Genomic DNA, 22,781 nt, shown 5'->3' with positions numbered 1-22,781 from the left:
CAAGACAAACAAATCTATTCTTTTCAAAACATCTGGATGATTCTGAACTAACTCCCGAAGAGAAAACCGTGGAACACAACTGACTTCATTCTTCTTCTTTATCTATTTTTCAGCCCATGTATCAGTCATCCCTGTCAACTTCATTAGCTTTTTCTTGAAGGTCATTGGTTTAGGCTCTTTCACATATATCTTGTTGAGTTGCACATTATCGATGCGAAGCAAGGCATCATACTTTTCTATGGTCGGAGTCATATCTTCCTGATTGAAAGTGAAGCACTGATAGGCTGGGTCCCAAAATCGAACCATGGCTTGGATCAACTGCTCGTTCACATTAATTGCTATCAAGTGAGCTATATCCCCATACTTTTCAGTGAAGATGCCTCTAGTATCCGAGTCCCACTGTTTCCAAATCCTTGTCAAGTCTTTAAGATCATTCTGACGCACATTCGAGGTCACGCACTCGGGAAGATCAGAGGTGTATCCTTCCTTCAAAATGTCCCCTTTCTCTTTTTGAGTCCTCAAAGACCAACATCGGACTACAGCATTTTTCTCGGTTACTCGTGTAATTGACTCCTCCATCAGAAACCCGTTGTTGGCAACCAATCTTTAATCAACACCTTCCTAACGAGATGTCTATAATGCATGATGAAAAATAAAATGAAGAACAAATAACTTTAGTTAGAGATCACAACAGATATAAACAGAAGAAGAGAAATAAAAACTATGGAAAATTTAACAAATTAAGCTATTCAATCATGCAATTTGGTGGAACAGACCCACTTTTTTTTGCCCCAACATGCTTTACAAGAAACCTACCCCACATACCATCAGACAATCTATCTGGCCCATTTTATTAAACAGACTCAATTCATTTGCAAATAAGTGTAAATGTAAAAGAAATAAAAGGTAAGAGGCGTTTCTCTCGTGTACTTATTTTGGTAACTATCGAACAGACAGAGGTTCGGCATGGCTCTAATTGTGTGGCTCGTACGGTTCACTATATGTGGCTTTGGTTCTAGAAAGGTACTCGAATTGTCCATACTGTCACCTACTAAGGTTAGTACGGAGCCTCGGTTATTGCCTATCATGGGCTTGCGAGCTCAATTCGAGGGATTACATTTACTTATGCCTATGCCGAGGGACAAGTGAACTCACGAAAGCATAAGTCATATGTAACCGAGAAGTAATTCACTAGCCTGTACGGTGGGACGAGTTAACTCACGAAGGCGTAGCGTTTACTTCCACTTAAACGGACGGAGCCCGGGTAGAGAGCTCATGTTATGCAAGAATGCAAGTGCACGGTGTGTGGGGAGAAACTCACAAACCTTTTTATTTTTTTATTTTTACTAAAAAAACTAAAAAAACTGTAAAACTTAAAGCTAAGAAAAAACTAGAAAAATAAAACGAGTTAGAAAAATATTAATTTGACAACCGGATGCAGATGCATGACTTTTTTAAAAATAAAATTCAAGGATCACGATCAAAAATTAATTTAAACAAGAAATATTGAAAATTTTGACAACACGTGTTTAACATCAGACTCGACTCTCAAAAAAGTCCCCGGCGGAGTCGCCAGCTGTAGCTACCTAAAAATTTTGAGTACGGGCGCTACTCGAAGTGGTTGTTGAAAATTTAAAAATGGGGTTTCGATTTTATTAAAAAAGGGAGTCACCACCGATCCTTTTTTAGGTGTGATCGGACACCTAATAAATTCTCTTTTTAGAAGAAAAATTTATTTTTTAAATTTTTTTTCTCAAAAAGAGGTAATTTTAGGTCTACGTGAAAATCTAAAGAAAATTAAAGTTCGGGAGTCGGTTACGCGCGAGGAAGGTATTAGCACCCTCGCGACGCCCAAAATTGGTATCTATTTAAACGCATGTTGTCTTAATTTTCAAAAATATGAGTTCAATTAAATATTTAGTCGTGATCCGATTAAAACACGAGAATTTTGTTCTAAAACACTTGAATTTTGAAGCACGCTATTTTTTTTAAAAAAGTTTTTTTTAAACACGAGAATTTTTTTTTAAAACACGAGAATTTTTAAAACACGGAAATTTTAGAAACACGAAAATTTTTAAAACAAGACAATTTTTGAAACACGAGATTTTTTTTAAAAAGACAAAAAAATTATAACACGAAAATTTGTGAAATGCGAGAATTGTTGAAAACACGAAATTTTTTGAAAACACGAGAATTTTTTGAAAACATGAAATTTTTTTGAAACACAAAATTTTTGGAAAACACGAAAATTTTTAAAACACTGGCATTTTTAGAAAACATGAGGATTTTTGAAACACGAAATTTTTTTATCACCAGAAATTTTGAAAACACAAATTTAAAAAAAAAACGAAAATTTCTAAAACACGAAAATTTTTGAAAACACAGGATTTTTTGAAACACGGAAATTTTTTTAAAAACACGGAAATTTTTGAAACACGAAGTTTCCTTTAAAAAAAAACGAATATAAAACATGGGAAATTTTATTATTATTTTTTTGAAACACGAGAAATTTTGAGAACATGAAAATTTTTGAAACACGATTATTTTTTTTAAAGTACCGTATTTGACACGAATCAATGATATTCACCCCTACATGGCGATGAAACCATCGAATTAGTGTTAAATCAATTCAATTTAATATTTAATCAGGATTCTAATAAAACACGAGAATTTTTATTAAAATACGAGGAATTTTGAGTATATTCGATTTTTAGAAGGGCGTCCCATATTTAACACGAGCCATCTATATTCGCCCAACATAGCGATGAAATCAACGGCTCGATGCTAAACCGATTCGTTGCCTTATGCGTTAAAATGATTTATTTATTTATTTATTTTAAACATGCGAATAAAATCATAATAATATTTCTAAAAAAAGTATTTTAAAAATACTAATTTAATTTAAATGAACAATATTTAAATAAATGGACTAAATTAAAAAGATTAAGAAATTACCAAAAGCCCCTTTCCCTTGTTTTCTTTTTTCTTTTTTGGCCTACTAGGCGTGGGGCTACCAAATTTGGGCTGGGCGCTGGGCCGACTGCTGTGCGCTGGGCTACTGGGCGGACTGGGTCTGCTAGGCTGTTGCTTGCTGGACAGCCTAGAGCCTGTTGGGTCTGCTACTGTTGATTTGGGCTGCCTGGGAGTGGGGCCGCTGGATCTGGTTGCTGGACAGTTCTGCTATGGCCTGCTTCTATTTCATTTTTTTCTGGTTTGCTCCTTTCTTTTTTTTTTCTATTTTTTTTCTACTTTGCTTTTTCTCTTCTTTTTCGTTCGGCCCCTAGTCCGAACTCACTCTACTGCGCCGCCGCTGCCCCTTCCGCCCGTGGTACGACGGTGCTAGCACTCCTCCCTTCTTCCTCTTCTTTTTTCTTTTTCTTTCCCTTCTCTTCTTCCTCTTTTGTTTTCTTTTCTCCCCTTTCTTTTTCTATTCTTTTTCCCTTTGAAAACTTGAAAACTAAAGGTGTCGCCGCCCCCTCCGGTCCACCATTTGTTGCTCGATCTTCCTCCGCCCTAGGTGACCGTGAAAGAGGGCCAAAATTCCTTACTAACTTTGATTTTGCTGCTGCTCTTTTTTACTGTTTTTTATTTTTTTATTTTTTGGTTGTTTGTAGATTGTGGCGAATGATCGTTGGTTTCGATCGTGGTGGTGTTACGACGGGGCTGCGGGTGCGGTGGCGGTGGCGATGAGTGTGGGATCGGTTGATTTGAGAGTTTTTTTTGCTAGTTGAATTTTCTCTGCTATTTCTTTTCTCTTCGTTCCCAAAGAAAATCCCCCTATTTTCTTTCAATTTTTCTTCTTTTAATCTTTCAAATTTGTCTTCTTTTCCTTGTCTTCAAGTGGCAGCAGAAAAGGGAGGCCATGCATTGGGGATGCCAGGCGTGGTGAGCGGGACACGCCCGACTGCTGATTGGGGGCGGTCTTGTCATGCCCAGAAGGACCAAATTGTAAAGGGCGTAAAGTTTCTGGGGCAAAAATGTAATTTCAGGAAAATATGGGGCCAAAATGTAATTTCTAGAAAGTTTAGGGGCCCAAATGTAATTTACAAAATATTAGGGGTCAAGATATAAATTTAGAAAATGTTAGGGGTCAAAATATAAATTTGGAAAAGTTTAAGGGCCAAAATGCAGTTTATATTTTTTTGTTTTTTTCAAAATATTACTATTTAATTGATATTTAAAACAAAAATAAAAAGAAAGGCTAAAACAAGTTTAAAATTGGATCCTAATGGGCCCGATCATTGGGCCCATACGAGACTGACCCGGCCGAAAACCCTACCCGGGCAAAATTCAGTGATTACAACTTACTTACCTATCATAGACCTATACCAAAACCGAATATGCATATATATAACTTCATTTTAATGACCATTACAACTATGTGCATAAACACTAAACTTGATCAAAAGAAGATAAGCCATTTTCGCATGGCTTTGAATTACATTGCAAGCACTTGTTCCAAGATCAACATTTCAATTATGCTATACATGCCATATATTCAAAATCAACTTGGTAAAGTACCAATAGAAAATGTTGATAGTGTGATAAGTCTTGCTGATAATCCCCGAGCTCGTAACCACTTCCAAAATCTATAAAACAAAGAATAAATATACACACAGTAAGCTTTCACAGCTTAGCAAGTCAAAAGCATACATTTTTCACATTAACATTAATGCCAACCAATTTCCCAAGAAAACTAAATCAAATAAATATATTTATACATGTAACTTATTTAAGTCGAATGTATAACTACTTAGATACATGTATATTCATCGTGTCATAACTTACAATTATACTAATAGGCCAAAATCACTTATAAGTACAAACATACTTACACATTATACATTTTCAAATAATCTTGAATCATCAATTCAATATAAAACTTACCTTAATTTCTTAACATGGTATAAATAGATACCTGAACCTTTAAATTTGTTTCCACATTCGTTCTTTAATTAACATTGCCCGTTGAACCGTTCGGAATTAAAAAAAATACACGAATAGTTGGAAAGCTCATACAATGCCTACATCCCAGACGAGGTCTTACATGTATTTACAGATCGATGCCATTGTCCCAAACAGGGTCTTACACGTAAACACAAGTCAATGCCAACATCCCAGACGTGGTCTTACACGAAAACACAAGTCGATGCCAACGTCCCAGATGTGGTCTTACACGAAAACACATATCGAAAATCTTATGTATTCCTAAAGTTTGTACGGGTTTTCAAACATTAATTATCAATCGAATCGAACTCAAAATAAACTCCCTATCCCATCATACGCATTCGACCAAGACCATTAACAATCCCATAATTCAATTTATCACCTATATATTATATATTCATGAATTTAACAACATTTAAATGCTTATCAACTTACCTCGGATATCGACGGACGAAATTGACTAATCGACTACTTTCGACTTCCCTCGATCTAATTCTGTTTTCTTCGGTTCTCAATCTAAACATATTCAAATTTAACCCTTTTATTCACCAAGTCATTCAATTTAATCCAAAAACACATAAATGGGCAAATTACCATTTTGCCCCTAATATTTTACACTTTTTACAATTTAGTCCATAATGCATAAAACACAAAATACACAAAATCTCACAACAACATAGTTAGGCCGAATCTCCTTGTATTCATACAAGTCCCTGCATTTCATTTATTTCGTATTTTAGTCTCTTAAAAATTTATTTTCTCAATTTAGCCCTAATTACTCAAATTCACCAAAATTTCAAAGACAAAACATGTTAATCTAACACATATATTTCATATTTCATCAACTAACATCATGAAATTCAAACATTTGTCAATGGCACATTTCAAAATCATTAACAATTCACAAAATTAAGACATGGGTTTTGAAGTATTCAAAGCAACGATCTCAAAAACATAAAAATTATCAAAAATCGAGCTAGAACTCACCTTGAATTAAGCTTAACAATGGCCGAACCCTAGCTTTATTTCTTTATTTTCTTTTGTTTTGTTTCGTGAAGAAGATGAAGTAAAAAAATAATAATGATAATGGCTTTCTTTTAATGTTTATTATAACATATTAATATATTATACTTATTATAACATTTATATATTCTATTAATAATATAAGAAAACTATATATTATACCTAATGCCGTCCACTAACTTGGAAAATGGCTTAATTTCCACATAAAACCTCCAATTTATAAAGACAATAACAATTGAGCACTTTTATATTTAACCCTCAAATTTTCATTTTACACGATTAGGCCATTTTCTCAAATTAAGCACACAAACAATAAAATTAATTCACAAAAATTTCACACATGCAAATTAACACATAATTAACATAGAAATTGATATTAAAATATTTTTTAACTTAGATTTGTTGTCCTGAAATCACATGTGTGATTAGGTCAAAATCGGGCTGTTACATTGAAGTAACTTTTTAAAGAAAATATTATTATTTGGATATATGCTAGATGATAACATAACCTATTGTGGGTTTTATCTTTCAAACTTCTCAAAAAAGAAAAACATAAGAACTTGATTACAAATTTGAAACTAAAAAAGCTTTGATGAATGACTTTTAAAGAAAAAAAATTGAAACAAAGAATTTAAAACAAATGAATGTTAAACCAAGAGTAGACCTTTTCATGCTAAATCCTTCAACACCCTAACCAAGAGTATTAAAGACTCATAAGAAAGATTTGACGAATTAATGTTTCCCACAGTTTTGGCATCTTTTAGCATGAAAAATGAAGAAATTAATTTGATGGAAAGAAACCGAGAAATTGTTGAAGACATTTTTCTTGGGGTTTCAAATTCTGTTAAACCTAACTTTATTTTTTTTCTTTTGCTTTGGTGGAAATATAAGTGTAGAAAGTAATTCTTATGAACCAACAGAAATTTGGCTAGTGGGTTGTTTATTTTAGATTTTGTTGATAAAAGTGTTCAACAAAAGGGGAGAGAAGGAAGAGATAGTGGTGATGGCAAGGGAGTTGACCACTTAGATAGGAGGAGAGTCAGAGTAAGAGGAGACTAAGGAGAAGGTAACTGAGAGGGTAAGAGAGACTACTTGTTAGGTAGGGTGCACAAGGATGTTGAAAGAGGAGAAAGATCTTTTCTTCATTGTTACTTGGGATATTCTTAGGGGGAGGCCTTGTGTCTGGTAGTGCCACGTTAACAATAGTACGGATGGTGGCTCGCCCGTGTAGTCAGCTAGGTGGCAAGCCAGTTGTCATCAAGTGTGGTACTACTCTAACATTCCCTTTTCTGAGATAGTATGAAGTTGTTATGCTTTAGTGGTCTTTTGGTGGTCCCCTATTGGAGATAAGAATGTTCCTGCTAAAAAATGGGTGGTCTAATGACTGGTGGTCCGGTGGAGGATGAAGCATATAGGTGGCTAGCACCCAGTGACTAGCTGGATAATGTGAGGTGGAAGGCCATTCACGGGTGCTTCTCAAGTAGCTTCTCACGGTGCGAAAAAGAGTGGTCCAATGGAGGATGAAGCGTACGACTAACTAGTCACCTAGTGACTAGCCGGATAGCGTAAGGCAAAGGGCCATTATGAGTACTTCTCAAGTAGCTTCTTATGGTGCCAAATGTTTAAGTCGAGTAGGGGTATAACAATTGTCCCCTTAGTTAAGAGGTAAGTTATAAAATGGCTTCCCCTAAGACCATGTTTAGGTAATTTCAACGAGTGGTAGTTGTCACAAGAGAAGTAGTGGGTGGTTCAAAGTACTAAAAATTTTTCATTGTGCATGCAAATGATGCTTTTGAAGATGAAGAGTTGCTTTAGAGATTCCAAAATAATCGCATTAAATGCACATTTGAACTATTTTTCATGGGGAGTAGAGCCAATGATGAGTCATGTTACTACAGGGTGTTGGAATGTCGGTATGCCTCGTGGTACAACGGAAAGTAATTCCAACAATTACAACTATAATGATTCGATCTTTAGTGGTGCCGAAAAATATGGTTTCAAGATTCAATTTCCATAAATCGAGTTCCTAAATAGTAATATTTACAAAGATATTATATTGAAAAATTGAAATTTGGATAAGTAATTTAGTAAAAACGTGGTTAATTAAGGTCGATGGACTAAATTGTAAAAGTTTAATCGCTATAGATTTTTAATTAGGAATAGGCTTGGGGACTTACATCCAAATTATACCAAGGAATAAAATGGCTAATAAACTTATTTTAAATGATGATAGTGGGATGTGATGTTAAATTTCATTAACTTAAATTAATTAAAGATTTAATTAAGCATGATTAAATTAATGAAATAAACTTAATTAAAATTAATCATAGTATGTATATGAAATGTTACTAGAAAAATGGAAATCGTCATCTTCTTCAACCTTCATGCCGTCCTCCATGGAAAAAAAAGCTTAAAAACCTATTTTAATATTCGACTCTTAATAAGAAGTAAGTCCTTAGTCATTTTTCTTTAATTATTATAGATTTTTTTATCATGAGAACTTGACTAAGCTAACCCATGGATAAATTTGATCAATTGGTGAATTTTTGGTATGTTTCCATTGTTGAGAATTGGATGAATTAGGTGTGAATTGAAGAAATGAAGCTTAGATTATGAAATGACTAAATTGTAAAGTTAATAAGCTTGATTGTTAGCTTGTTTACATTAGGGACCAAATTGAATAAAATACAAACTTGTTATGAAATTTTAATAGGAATAAAATGTATATGGTCTCTAATAAATAAATGTGAAATAAGATATTTTCTTGTCTCGATTTTAGGAACTAAATTGAATAAATTACAAACTATGCATAAATTGATTAATTTGTTATGAATTGACTGGAAATTGATAGTGTGTTATGTTTTATGACTAGTCGTAGCTAACATCAACACAAAACCTTCGAGAGAAAAAGGAAAGACGAGAGTTGTTGACGAGTAACGTGAGACCACAGTTTGTACTTTTATGATTCGAGATAGAATTAATTGGTTGCATAAATATATTAGTTGAATGAGAGAATGTCAAGGTGAGTAAGACTTGATGATATGAAATGTTTCATTAAGTTTTGCTATAGATTATCAAGATAGAGGACTAAAATGAATAAAATGGAAAATGACATGAAATACTTTAATTGTGGTATGTAATATGGGAATTGAAATGAAGTATGTCATATGATATGAAATATATGTGTTTGATGATGAAATTTGCTTGCAATCGATTGCATTTGCTCTGAAAACGAATTTTGTATCTTGTAGTTCGGACCCGATGATTGGGTCGGGTATAAGGTGTTATAACAACCTATGGATCCATATACGAGGAACGAATCAGGATTGAAAAAGTTAAAAATATACCTTAAACAATTTGAAAAACAACATTGGTATAGGGCTGAAACACTTTGTTGATGTTGCAAGCCTTAGCCACAATAAAAAGGTCCCCACCTCTACGTGATCCACCCAACAACCATGATCGGAGATTCTCTCAAAACATTTTTGGAGAGTTTTGCTCAAAACCGAATAACATAATGCTAGCAATGTGTCTATTCAGGTAAGTAAAAGGATGGAATTAAGGATTGATATCCTTTTTATTTTTATTTAAAACATTTTGAATGTAAGGATTAAATATTGATATAATTTCCTTTTATTCAAAAACGCGATTTGAATGCACACAATCACACATAACAATTATTAAAGGATTTTCATAAAATTATATTCTTTCTAAAAAAAATCAATATTTTAAACTCTCTTAAAATAATCCTTAACCAAAAATCACTAATTATCTAATTAGCAATTTCGGTATTAGGATTTACCTAATTTAAGATTACGTGAAGCCCATTTCACACTAATTAATTGTCTATATGTGTGCATCAAGTATGCATATATATTGTGTTTAGTATTTAACTTTATTGAATTAAATTAATTATGATAATATTTTTATAATTAATATAATTTGAGCACTAAGTTAAATATAACCCCATCTTTTTACATATTTCATATAACCCCAGCTTTTTACATATTTTAATCATTTTAATCATAAGCTGTAACCCTGTAAGATCCCACAATGTTGATAGTAATATTAGAATATTTTTAATGTTACAAATAGTGAGTGGCATCTAGAAATGTACTATAGAATTCCTCAAACTTCACTTGAAACTAGGTACCAAATATTGTAAATATGTAGATACAAGTCATTTTGGTTGCATTAAATATATTATGTAATAGCCTGTTTTCAATGAAATCGAAATAGTGGTTTCAGGACCACAAATCCGAAGTCAAAAAATTTATTTTATTATTATTTTATTGTTGACAACATGATAGTATTACCGTGGTAGCTCGTATTATTATTTTATTGCCTAGACACATGGAAGTTTGATTATTGTTGAGCTCATACATGTTTTTGGATATTTATATGAATTACATGACTAACATGGTTGATGAGGATATGTGTCTAGGCTTTTGGCCAAATTGAGTTTGGATATGCTTTGTATGCTTACCTTAAATGTGACTAAATGGTAAGTTAAATTCTATATTATACGCTGCTTACTCTGTGTTATTTTTCATGTTTTATAGTGATTCGAAAGCTCGTTTGGGTTGGAAGCTTGTCGAAGCTATATTACACTAGCCATCGGCTCTTTTGGTTATTTAATTTCGGTTATAATGACATGTATAGGTTAATTTGGCCAATGTTGGCATATAAGTATTTTTGTTGAGATTAGCCACTTATATGGCTTGAGTTTGATATATTTTAATGTGTATATATATGTGGCCTTACCATAATTGATGTGTGTTTGATGTGGTAGAATGTTGGAAAGTAAAATGTGGTTTGATTATGCATATAAGATATGTTATATACCTTGGTGTGATTTAGTGCTTTGTTATGGAAAATTTATAGGTATATTGATGATTGGTTTAGAATGGTATATTTTGTACCATTTAGAAATATTGGTATGTTTTGGTAAGTAAGTTAAGTGACATGAAAAGATGCAAAATGATTTCTCTTGTGAATTGGTATTTTGGGTACCAAATGGGTGAGCTTGATAAGTGACCTACATGATAGGTTTTGGTAGAAGTATGCATATATGTATTTGATCACTCAGGTAAATTTGGATACATGGTTGACATGTTTGCATATTGTCATTTGAGGTGCCTAAGGGCATATTGGTTGTATGTGATGATTTTATATGTTTAGCCGATTTTGGCTTGTTTTGGATGCCTAATTATGACTTGTGTATATGCAAAATGATGAGTGTAAGTGGATGCCAAATTGGGTGAGAAATGTGGCTTGTAAAATGACCTATTTTCGTCCACATGGGCAGAGACACGGGCGTGTGTATCAGCCATGTGTCACAAACGGCTGTGTCTCCCCTGTATTTTTTAAAGAGCGCAAGTCAGTATGCTCACACGGCCTAGTACACGGGTGTGTGGCTTGGCCGTGTGGCACAAGTCAGTGAGTTACACGGGCAGAGACACGGGCTGAGACACGATTGTGTGTCCTTATTTTGAATGCCCACACGGGCGCGTCATTTGGCCGTGTGAGTCACACGGCCGTGTGACCCCTGCAATTTTGAAAATTTCATAAGTTTCCAAAAATTTTTCTGAATTTTCGGTTTAGTCCCAATTTGTTTCTAAGATGTATTTTGGGCCTCGAGGGCTCGTATTAAGAACAATATGCATGATTATGGTTGGTTTCTGACATGAATGCTATATGTTATGAATTGTTTGAATTTTCTGATTGTTTAAATTGTAAACGTCGGTAATACTCCGTAACCCTGTTCCGGCGACGGATTCAGGTTAGGGGTGATACATGTTATTTTTTAAAAAAATTAAAAAATATTGAAAACATTATTACTAATATTAAAATTATTTAAACTTTATTTCTAAACTTACCTATACCATACATATATATTAAGATTCTAAATCATTAATTACATATACATATTATAATGATTTTGTGTTTTAAATTTTTTTCCTCCTAATTAAAATATAAATTATATTTATAATATTACAAATATATTATATGTTAAAAACTTAAGCATATTTTTGAAGTTGTTTATAATTTTCTGGATATTGTTTTATCAACAATTTTACTTAATATGTTATTATTTAAATAAGGTTTAAGGGTGTAAAAATCTCTCAAATTTTTTCAGAAAAAGCAATTAAACCCTTTTGTTTTTGTACTTAATTAGGTACTTGAACTTTCAAAATGCATCAGAAAGGCCCTCAAACTTTTTCAAAAAAAAACCATTGACCCGTTGCTTTTTTTTTTACACTCAATTGGATACTTGAACTTTCAAATTGAATAAAAAATGCCCTCAAAATTTTTCAAAATAAGTAATTAAGCCCCTGCTTTTTTTTTTGCGCTCAATTGGATACTTGAACTATCAAAATGCATAAAAAAGCCTTTTGACTGTTAATTTTAATAGTTGACCGTTGAAGTTAACCACCCCTAATTTTTTCAGTTAAAGCCACCAGTGTCATAACCATGACGTGACATATGACAAAAAATGATAAAAATAAAAATCAATAAATGTTATAAAAATATTAAATTTTAATAAAAATTAAAAAATTAGAAAAAATTATAAAATGTATAAAAAATGTCCTTTAACCTTTAACTTTAACCATTTATTGTTAAAGTTAACGACCCCCGATTTTTTCAGTTAAAGCCATAATATGTTGTAATACAATGTGACATGTGGCTAAAAATGATAAAAACAAAAATCAATAAAAATTATAGAAAAATTATAAAATTCCTCTTTTGGCACAATAATTTTTATATTTCTTTATATTTTTTATAATTTTCTTACGACTTTATACAAATTTATAATTTTTTCTATATTTCTAAATATTTTATAATATTTTATGATTTTTATATTTTTTAATAAAATTAAAAAAATTCTTTATATTTTTATTAAAATTTAATAATTTATATAACTTTTATTGATTTTTATTTTTATTTTATCATTTTTTGTCGCATGTGGTGACTTTAGCTAAAAAAAAAGGACAGTTAACTTTAACGGTCAACTATTAAAGTTAATAGTCAAATGGTCTTTTTGATACATTTTGACAGTTTAAGTAATTACACTACACCAAAACAGGTTTTTAGCGGCGTTTTTTTAGGCCTTTAGAAAGTGCCGCAAAAAATGCCGCTGTTGTCAATGCCGCTAACGTTTACGGTGTTTATTTTTATAAACGCCGCTAAAGACCATGTTCTTTAGCGGCGCTTTTTCCATAAAGCGCATTTCCCACAAACGCCGCTAATGATCATGTTCTTTAGCGGCGCCTCTGTCACAAACCCCGGTAAAGGTCATGTTCTTTAGCGGCGCCTCTATAACAAACGTCGCTAAAGGTCATGTTCTTTAGCGGCGCTTCTATAATGAACGCCGCTAAAGGTCATGTTCTTTAGCGGCGCTTCTATAACAAACGCCGTTAAAGGTCATGTTCTTTAGCGGCGCTTTCCTCACAAACGCCACTATTGTTTGATGACCTTTAGCGGCGCTTTTCCTAAGAACGCCACTAATTTTGGAATTTTGGCAAAATTAAATTTTTTTATATTTTCAGTCATCCTGCAGCAACAAATCAAAAACAACCCAATCTAAACCAGCCAAAAGCAATAAATCTATATAATATTTTAAATTAAACGAATAAAATAATATTAATATCAATAAATAAAATATAATTCATATTATTTTTACAAAAATGTTAAAAGTTAAAATGATAAAAATATTTAAACAATACACTATGACGGCGGATGTTGCGATTGCTGAAATATCTTCATCATTTTCTGAAGCTGCTGTTAGAGTTCGTCGTACTTTCTGCTCTGCTCTGCTTCCCTCGCTGCCGCCTTTGCTTCCCTCGCTGCCGCCTCTGCTTTAAGTTGTAGCTGGAGTTCTTCATATTTCTTTTGAACCTCAATTATGGTCGCTTGCATCTGAGCTATCTGGTCTTTTAACCTCTGAACTTCAGCTTGAGACTGACTCGTCGAAGGCATGTATTGTCGCGAGCTGGATCCAAAATATTGGGTTGGGTTAATAAAAGATCCTTGAAATTTAACCCGACCATACCTTTCAGGACCCAAAACTTCAGCAATAATCTGGTTATCAATGTCTTCAAGATGAACAGAACTCTCACTAGAAGCAATCGCTTTGTACTCTGCCTTTTTATCCTTTAGTTTTTCCTAATAAATAAATCACATAGTTAGGAATGCAATAAATATTAAAAAAACAAATGCAACAAACTTAACAATAGTCGCATTACAAGCAATGAATTAAACCATTAAAAAATAAACACTATAAATAACTAAAACAAGTCAAATCGTATTAAGTAAACGTACCATAATTTCACCAGCTTCAGGAGTCATAGGAGATCCATCTTTCTTCCTATGTGTAATTTCAAAAAGTTTAAGGCGTCCAACTTTTTGGCCGGACGACAGTTCCTACAATATAGTAGTAAAAATATTATTTAATGGAAAGTTATACATATTTGACAGTATTAAAAAATTAAAAATACCTCCGTCTCAGCTACACATGCAAAACTTTTCGACCCGGCTGTGTGAGTGAATTTTTGTTTTTGCCTGCTGCTTTTTCCAACTCCTTCACGATCCTACGTTATGAAATTTTTAGTACGTAAATAGTAAATACTATAAACCAAAATAATTACAAGAGTTTGGAAGTACGTCATACCTCGCCTTTCTTCGATTGCCAAAATCTAACCGCTTCTTCCCATTGGTACCTCAGCATACCCAGTGGGACATTTTGCAATTTCTCTTCGAGGGTTGTTTTTGTCTTATAATAATATTTCTTTAAAGTACTTTTATGGTCTCTCCATCTTTTTCCCTATGCCTTCTTTACATAAGTATCCGAGACCTCTAAAGCAAACCTCGCCTACAAAAAACACAAGTTAAGAAAGTAAATATAAATGAAACTTAAACCTAAGTATTACAGATGACATTAACGTTTTGTTACCTTAATATTATCGAGGGCTTGGTTTTTGTTACTATCGGGCATTTTATGCCATGACTCGTAGTTGATAGGCAACATATTCGCATTTCGTGCTAAAATGCCCAAGTATTATGCTAAAAGTCAAGCTTCTGATCTAAAGGCTGACCAAAACTGTTTCGTCCAACTTTGACATGCTCGATTGGATCTAACTCGTATAATTCTCTAAGTAGCGTACATCCTCGACCTCTGCGCGTCCCACCATTTTCAGCTGAAAAATGGTATATTATAATATAAGAATTTGAAAAATAAATCAATTATAAGTCAACACGCATGTAAATTAAATGTAAAATTACTTTGAACTTCTGTAGGATCCTCAAGTGTATTCAGAACATTCGAAGATCCAATAGCTGTCCGTGGTTCACTATTTGTTTTTGCCGAGTTTGGAGCATTTTAAACAATGCTTACATCTCCCATTTTTCTTCTAGGCATTTTATCTGCAATACACATAAAATAGTTGAAAAGTTAGTAACTAATTACAACAATAACAACACATATAAAGTAGTTGAAATAAAACAGCACATATAAAATAGTTGAAAAGTTATGTATTATGAACGTTATTAATTATTGTATTTAATTTGTAAGTTATGGAATGATATATTTTAAAATTATTAAGTTATGTAAATTATGTAAGTTGTTCAGTTATAACTATAAATGAGTTATGTAAGTTATGATATGATATATATTTATGTATTAGGTAAATTATGTAAGTTATGTATTATATAAGTTATGTAAGTTATGTATTATGTAAGCTATGTAAGTTATTTCAGTTACGTAAGTTGTGTATTATGTTAGTTATGTACTATGTAAGTTATGTGTATTATGTATTATGTATGTTATGTATAATATTAATTAAGTTGTGTATTATGTATGTTATGTATTTAAGTGTATGTTATGTAAGTTGTGTATAATGTTAGTTATCAAAGTTATGTACTATGTAAGTTATTTAAGTTATGTAAGTTGTGTATTATGTAAGTTATTATGTTATTATGTAAGTTATGCAAGTTTATATATAAGTTATGTAAGTATATCACTTTTATGTATATTATTTATAATTATTTTTAAAATTATAAAATTTATTACTAATAAAATTGAAAGGTAGGTTATATATCCATACCATATATGGGTTGATATATTAAAAAAATAGGTTTTAATATTTAAAAAATAACATTTACAATTATTTTTAAAATTATAAAATTTATTGACAATAAAATTAAAATATAAATTATATATCCATACCATATATAAAAATTTTAAATATATATAAATTTTAAGTAATGTAATATATTTAAGTAATGTAAATTATAAATTTTAGTAAGTAATATATTTAAGTAATGTAGCATATTTTAGTTATCCAAAAAATAAATAAAGATATATTGGTTATTAGACCTTAAGTTATGTGCATAACAAAAGTCAGATAAATAAGATCATCAAATTAAAAAGGCAACAATAATTACAACTAGTTCAGACATTATAATGATGACAAGCTTGTTTTAGATGGAAAGCATTTGTAGATAATTTGCAATACTCAACTGCTTAAGACCAAGACTTTTCATTTAATGTAAACAGAATTCTACCTACATTACCATCAGCTTGTCTTGCTCATAAAATTAGAAGACCTAATTAGAGATGGGGAGAAAAACTTATTGACTAAATCCCCAAGTATTTTACACCCAAAACTACTGAAGACCAGTTGTTCCTAGACCTGTTTATAGGCCGGGCCTAGAAAAAAATTTCGGCCCGACTCCTAGGCTCGGGTCCGACCCGGCCTGAAATATGGACCTGAAATTTTTTCTAGGCCCGATCGGGGAAAAAAATCTTAAGCCCGAGCCCATTTCGGCCCGGCCCATTTTTTTAATAAACACCAAAAAATTATTTTAAAAATAAAAAAATATAAAAAAGTATTTTAAAAATATTTTAAAATTAAAAAATAAAAATAAAAATAAAAATATATATTTATTATATTCGGGTCGGGCCGGGCCCGGGCCAAAAAAGTTGTGCCCGAGGCCCGACCCATTTTCTAAACGGGCCTATTTTTTACCCAAACCCATATTTCGGGCCTATATTTTTACCCGAACCCTTCCATATTTCGAGCGGGCCGTCGGGCCGGGCCACCCAACCCATGGACAGGTCTAGTTGTTCCTCTGTGGAAAATATTTCTGAGAACGACATTCTCTAAAAGCAAACAAAAAGGACTGGAACTTCAGCTTTTAATTGGTGCATTACTTCAAAACAATTTAGTCAATTCTCAGTACAGCAAAGATATTAGACATAAGTTTATAACCAAAAGCTGGGGGTACAAGCACTGTATCAAATTGAGTTCAATGATCAAATGATTTCACTGCTGCTTAAGACAATATGAATAATTCGTAGAAAACTGAAAAATGAACACAAAATAAACTGAGAAATGAAAGCATTACCTTGACGACGATGAAGATAAATGAAAGGAGCGAAAACCCTATACACAGAGAAGACGATTTCACTTAATTTCAGGCTCATCAACAAATTACAAAAACAAGAAAACCCAAAGTTTAAAGACACGGGCAAAGAAAACAATCGAACTTTAAAAAATCGAACCTTCTTCGTCTTCACTGTCTGGGTTATGTAAGTATGAAAGAAACCGAAACACTGAAGCTTTTCCTTGTAAGAAAAAACCAATTGAAGAATGGCGGGTAAGAAATCGACAAACTACTCTCTCTGCCTCTGACTGGTAAGGGATTTCGATAGCTAGGGGATTTGTGGATTTGGGGCTGGGAGCAGGGAATTGAAGAGAAAAAACCTGATATATGTTTAAAACCGATAAGTTTAATACCATGTAAAGAAACGGCGCCGTTTAGAGAAATTTTAAGATATATTTGCAGCGTTTTTGTTAAAAATGTCGCTATTGCTTCTGACATTTGCGGCATTTTAATAGAAAACGCCACCGAAATAGAGTACTGAATAGAAAATGGTGCCGTTTTACTAAACTTTGATGCATATTTTCAGCGTTTCTAGCAAAAACGACAGTATAAATTCATTTCATGAATCGAAACGGTGCCGCATTGACAAACATTAATTCACACTTGCGGCGTTTTCCTAAAAAACGCCACTATAAGATTTCATTCCAGTAGAGAAACGGCGCCGTATTGGCAAACATTAATTCACTCTTGCGGCGTTTTCCTAAAAAATGCCACTATAAGATTTTATTCCAGTAGAGAAACGGCGCCGCTTTGGAAAATTTTAATACATCCTTGCGGCGTTTTTATCAAAATCGCCACAAAAATATTTCATTCCTCAAGATAAACGGTGCCGTTTTGACAAATTTTAAAACATAAGAACGACGTTTTCCCAAAAAATGCCACTAAAAAAAATTAAATTCCTCAACTGAAATGACGGCGTATAAAAGAATTTGAATATATATTTGCGGCGTTTTAGGCCAAAACGCCGCTATTGCTTCTAATATTTGCAGCGTTTTAATAAAAAACGCCACCAAAATAAAGTACTGAACAAAAGACGGTGCCGTTTTACTAAACTTTAATGCATATTTCCGGCGTTTCTAGTAAAAACGCCAGTATAAATTCATTTCATGAAGCGAAACATTGCCGCATTGACAGACATTAATTCACACTTGCGGCGTTTTCTTAAAAAACGCCACTATAAGATTTCATTCGAGTAGAGAAATGGCACCTTATTGGCAAATATTAATTCACTCTTGCGGCGTTTTCCTAAAAAACGCCACTATAAGATTTTATTCCAGTAGAGAAACGGCGTCGCTTTGGCAAATTTTAATACATCCTTGCGGTGTTTTTATCAAAAACGCCACAAAAATATTTCATTCCTCAAGATAAATGGCGCCATTTTGACAAATTTTAAAACATAAGAACGGCGTTTTCCCGAAAAATGCCACTAAAAAAATTAAATTCCTCAACTGAAACGACGGCGTATAAAAGAATTTGAATATATATTTGCGGCATTTTAGGCCAAAACCCCGCTATTGCTTCCGATATTTGCAACGTTTTAATAAAAAACACCACCAAAATAAAGTACTGAACAAAAGACGGTGCCGTTTTACTAAACTTTAATGCATATTTCTGGCGTTTCTAGCAAAAACGCCAGTATAAATTCATTTCATGAAGCCAAACAGTGTCACATTGGCAAACATTAATTCACTCTTGCAGTGTTTTCTTAAAAAATGCCACATAAGATTTCATTCGAGTAGAGAAACGGCGTCGTATTGGCCAACAGTAATTCACTTTTGCGGCGTTTTCCTACAAAACGCCACTAAATGATTTTATTCCAGTAAAGAAACGGCGCCGCTTTGGCAAATTTTAATGAATCCTTGCGGCGTTTTTATTAAAAACTCCACAAAATTATTTTACAATTTTAATAAATCCTCACATATTTTACAATTTTTTTATATTCAAATTATTATATATTGCATATCAATTTTAAATTAATAATCTTTACAATTTATTATTATCTCTTTTACAATTATATAAAGAACTTGTTTAATATATAAATTAAAAAGTACTAATTAATCTAAATCTTAAACCCTAACCCGACTCCAAATCCTTAACCCCTAACCGCTAAATTTTATTTAATATATAAATTAACAAACACTAATTAATCTAAACCCTAAACCCTAAACTTGACCCCAAATCCTTAACCCCTAACCCCTAACCCCTACACTTTATTTAATATATAAATTTAAAAATACTAATTAATCTAAACCCTAAACCATAACCCAATCCTAAATCCCTAACCCTGAACCCCTAACCTATAACCCCTGAACCTTATTTAATATATAATTAAAACATACTAATTAATTTAAACCCTAAACTCTAACCTAGCATCAAATCCCTAAACCCTAAATCCCTAACTCTTAACATCTAACTCCTAACTTAACCCCTAACCTGAACCCATAAACCTTAAATCACATTAACCCTTAACCCTTAAACTAGAATCCCTAATCCATAATCCTTAATTCCATAATCTATAAAACTTAAAATTGTAACTCCTAAACCGGTCTTAAATCCTAAATTAATTAACCATATATATACCCTAAACCATATTTATTAAACCCTAAACTATAATGATAATTAAATTAAATATTTTAAAATTAATACTATCTTATCTCTTACAATTATATTTGAAATTATTTAGTATATAAATTAAAAATCAATCAGTAATATACCCAAAAAATTTTAAAATTATGGCTTAATATATAATAGTATTTTAATTTTTCTATTTTTAACAAATATTTTCTATGTTTTTTATTTCAATTTATTTATACGTGTCATTATTTCAAATTAATCCATTTTTAACAAATATTCATTTAAAATTAAATTGAATTTTAATTAATATAAATAAACAAATTAAATAGTAATGAATTCAATATTATTTAATATATAAACTAAAAAAATCAGTAATGTATCCAAAAAACTTTAAAATTATTTTAAATAATAGCATTTTAATTTTTCCATTTTTAACAAATATTTTAAATTATTTTAAATCCCTGAGCGTTAGCGGCGTTTTACTAAAAACGCCACTAAATCCCCAAAAGCTAAGAAAACGGCGTCGTTGCCCTTTGCGGCGCATTTCCCAAAAACGCCGCTAAAGCCCTAAGCATTAGCAGCGCTTACTTAAAAACCCCGCTAAAACCCCGAAAGCTCAGTAAACGGCGTCGTTGGGCTTATGTTTTTTTGCGGCGCTTTCCCAGAATCATCGCTAAAGCCCGGAGCATTAGAAGCGCTTACTTAAAAATGCCGCTAAAGCCCCGAAGCTCAGTAAACGGCGTCGTTGGGCTTAGGTTCTTTTGTTGCGCTTTACCGAAAACGCCGCTAAAGCCCTGAGCATTAGCGTCGCTTTCTTAAAAACGCCGCTAAATCCCCAAAAGCTCAAAAAACGGCGTCGTTGGTCTTAGGTTTTTTTGTGGCATTTTCGTAAAAACGTTGCTAAGAAAGCGCCGCTAAATCCCCCGAAAGCTCGGAAAACAGCGTCGTTGGCGGTGCTTTCTGAAAAACGCCGCTAATGCTTATTTTCAGTGGCGTTTTCCATGGTGCGCCGCTAATGATCGATCTTTAGCGGCTTTTTTCATCCAACCGCCGCTAAAAACCTGTTTTGGTGTAGTGTTAATTGAGTGCAAAAAAAGTAGGGTCTTAATTGCTTTTTTTCTTTAAAAAGTTTGAGGGCTTTTTTGATGCGTTCCGAAAGTTTAAGTACTCAATTGAGTGCAAAAAAAAAGTAGAGGCTTAATTACTTTTTTTTTGAAAAAATTTGAAGACTTTTTATACCCTTAAGCCTTTAAATAAAAATTTTATAAAATACGGGAGCAAGCCATGCATCACATAATATATAATAAGCATAAAAATATATTATTTACTAATATAAAAGAGTTACCAAATACACATACTAAAGTAAATAATTTCTCTTAGATGTTAGGTTAATTAGAAATAAAAGTGAATGGGTAAAAGTTACATATTACCGTATTCTAGCATCCAGTATTGAGAAAATAGCGAGTCATCTTCTAAAGAAGTTGTATTCTTGGGGAATAGCGATATTCCTGATATTCACTTTTAAAAAGAAAATTTCAAAAACCTTCTCTTTGTTTAGCTCTTTTGGCATTCACTTGGAAAAGAAAAACCATCTGAAACATTTGTGCTTGTTCTGGATTTTCAATTTATTGAAAAGATTAATAAAGTGGAGCTTTTTGCTATTGAGATTTAAGGAGCAATTGATATTCAAAGCGGGTTAAGATAATGTTTAAGAAGCGAAGATCCACAAGCCTTTTTCGATTAATTTCCATGAGTGTTCAACACCTTCGGAACGACAAATTAATTGTACGAATCCTATCTTGACTTTGGTCGGATTTATGGCAGCAACAAAGTTTAATTTAGTTTATCAAATCATATTTAAGAAGCCATAACTATTCAATTTGGAACTTCGAATAACTTACATATGGATGATTCTAAAAATTAAGTCACATCAACAAATTTTAAAGAGATGGAATTATTTTTATATACTCATCCATAAAGAAATTATTTTATGGGCCCTTCCAACCATATTATTCATGGTCCCTTCTCAATTATTTAATTACATTTCAACAATTTTTTTTTCATGTCATTACCACATACTTTGATAATTTTTTTTTACCTTGAACCCCAAGTCAAAACCCTAAATCTAAAATTCCAAACCCTAAACCCAAAACATAAAACCCTAAATTCAAACCATGAACCCGTAACCCCAAACTCTTGAACATTAAACCTTGAACCCGAACCATGAATCCTAAACTCGTAGCTCGTAATCTTAAACCCTAAACCCTTAAACTTTAAACCTAAATCATTAAACCCCAAACCCGAATCCAAAATCTTAAATCCAAAACTGAAACCCTAAAGCTCAAGGTTCGAGGTTCAGGGTAAAATAATTACCAAAATTATGTGCCAATGGCATGGAAAAAATTCTACAAAATTTATTAATTTTTTTTAAAACATTAGTTGCACAAAAAAAATTAACTTACGGAAAAAATGATAAAAATTTGTAAAAGAAGAAAAGATATTTGTTTATATTTTTAAAATTAATTATTTTAAGTAATTTAATTAGAGTTAAATTAAGTTGGAGAAGATATTAGATATAGATGAGTGTATAATAATACTTTGTTATCTTTAAATTTAATGAAGTGACACTATTTTATTGGTGCATAAAAAATATACTTTTTAGGATGACTCTAATATAATTTATTCTCATCTTAATATCCACAACTTTTTTCATTAAAAATTTGTGGGTTTAATAGTGCTCTCACTTTCTATACTCTTTAAACTTCTACATTGAAACCCAAAAAAATTAATTT

This window comes from Gossypium hirsutum, chromosome D06, assembly GCF_007990345.1.
Source record: "Gossypium hirsutum isolate 1008001.06 chromosome D06, Gossypium_hirsutum_v2.1, whole genome shotgun sequence".
NCBI lineage: Eukaryota > Viridiplantae > Streptophyta > Magnoliopsida > Malvales > Malvaceae > Gossypium > Gossypium hirsutum.
This window is presented reverse-complemented; position numbering follows the sequence as displayed.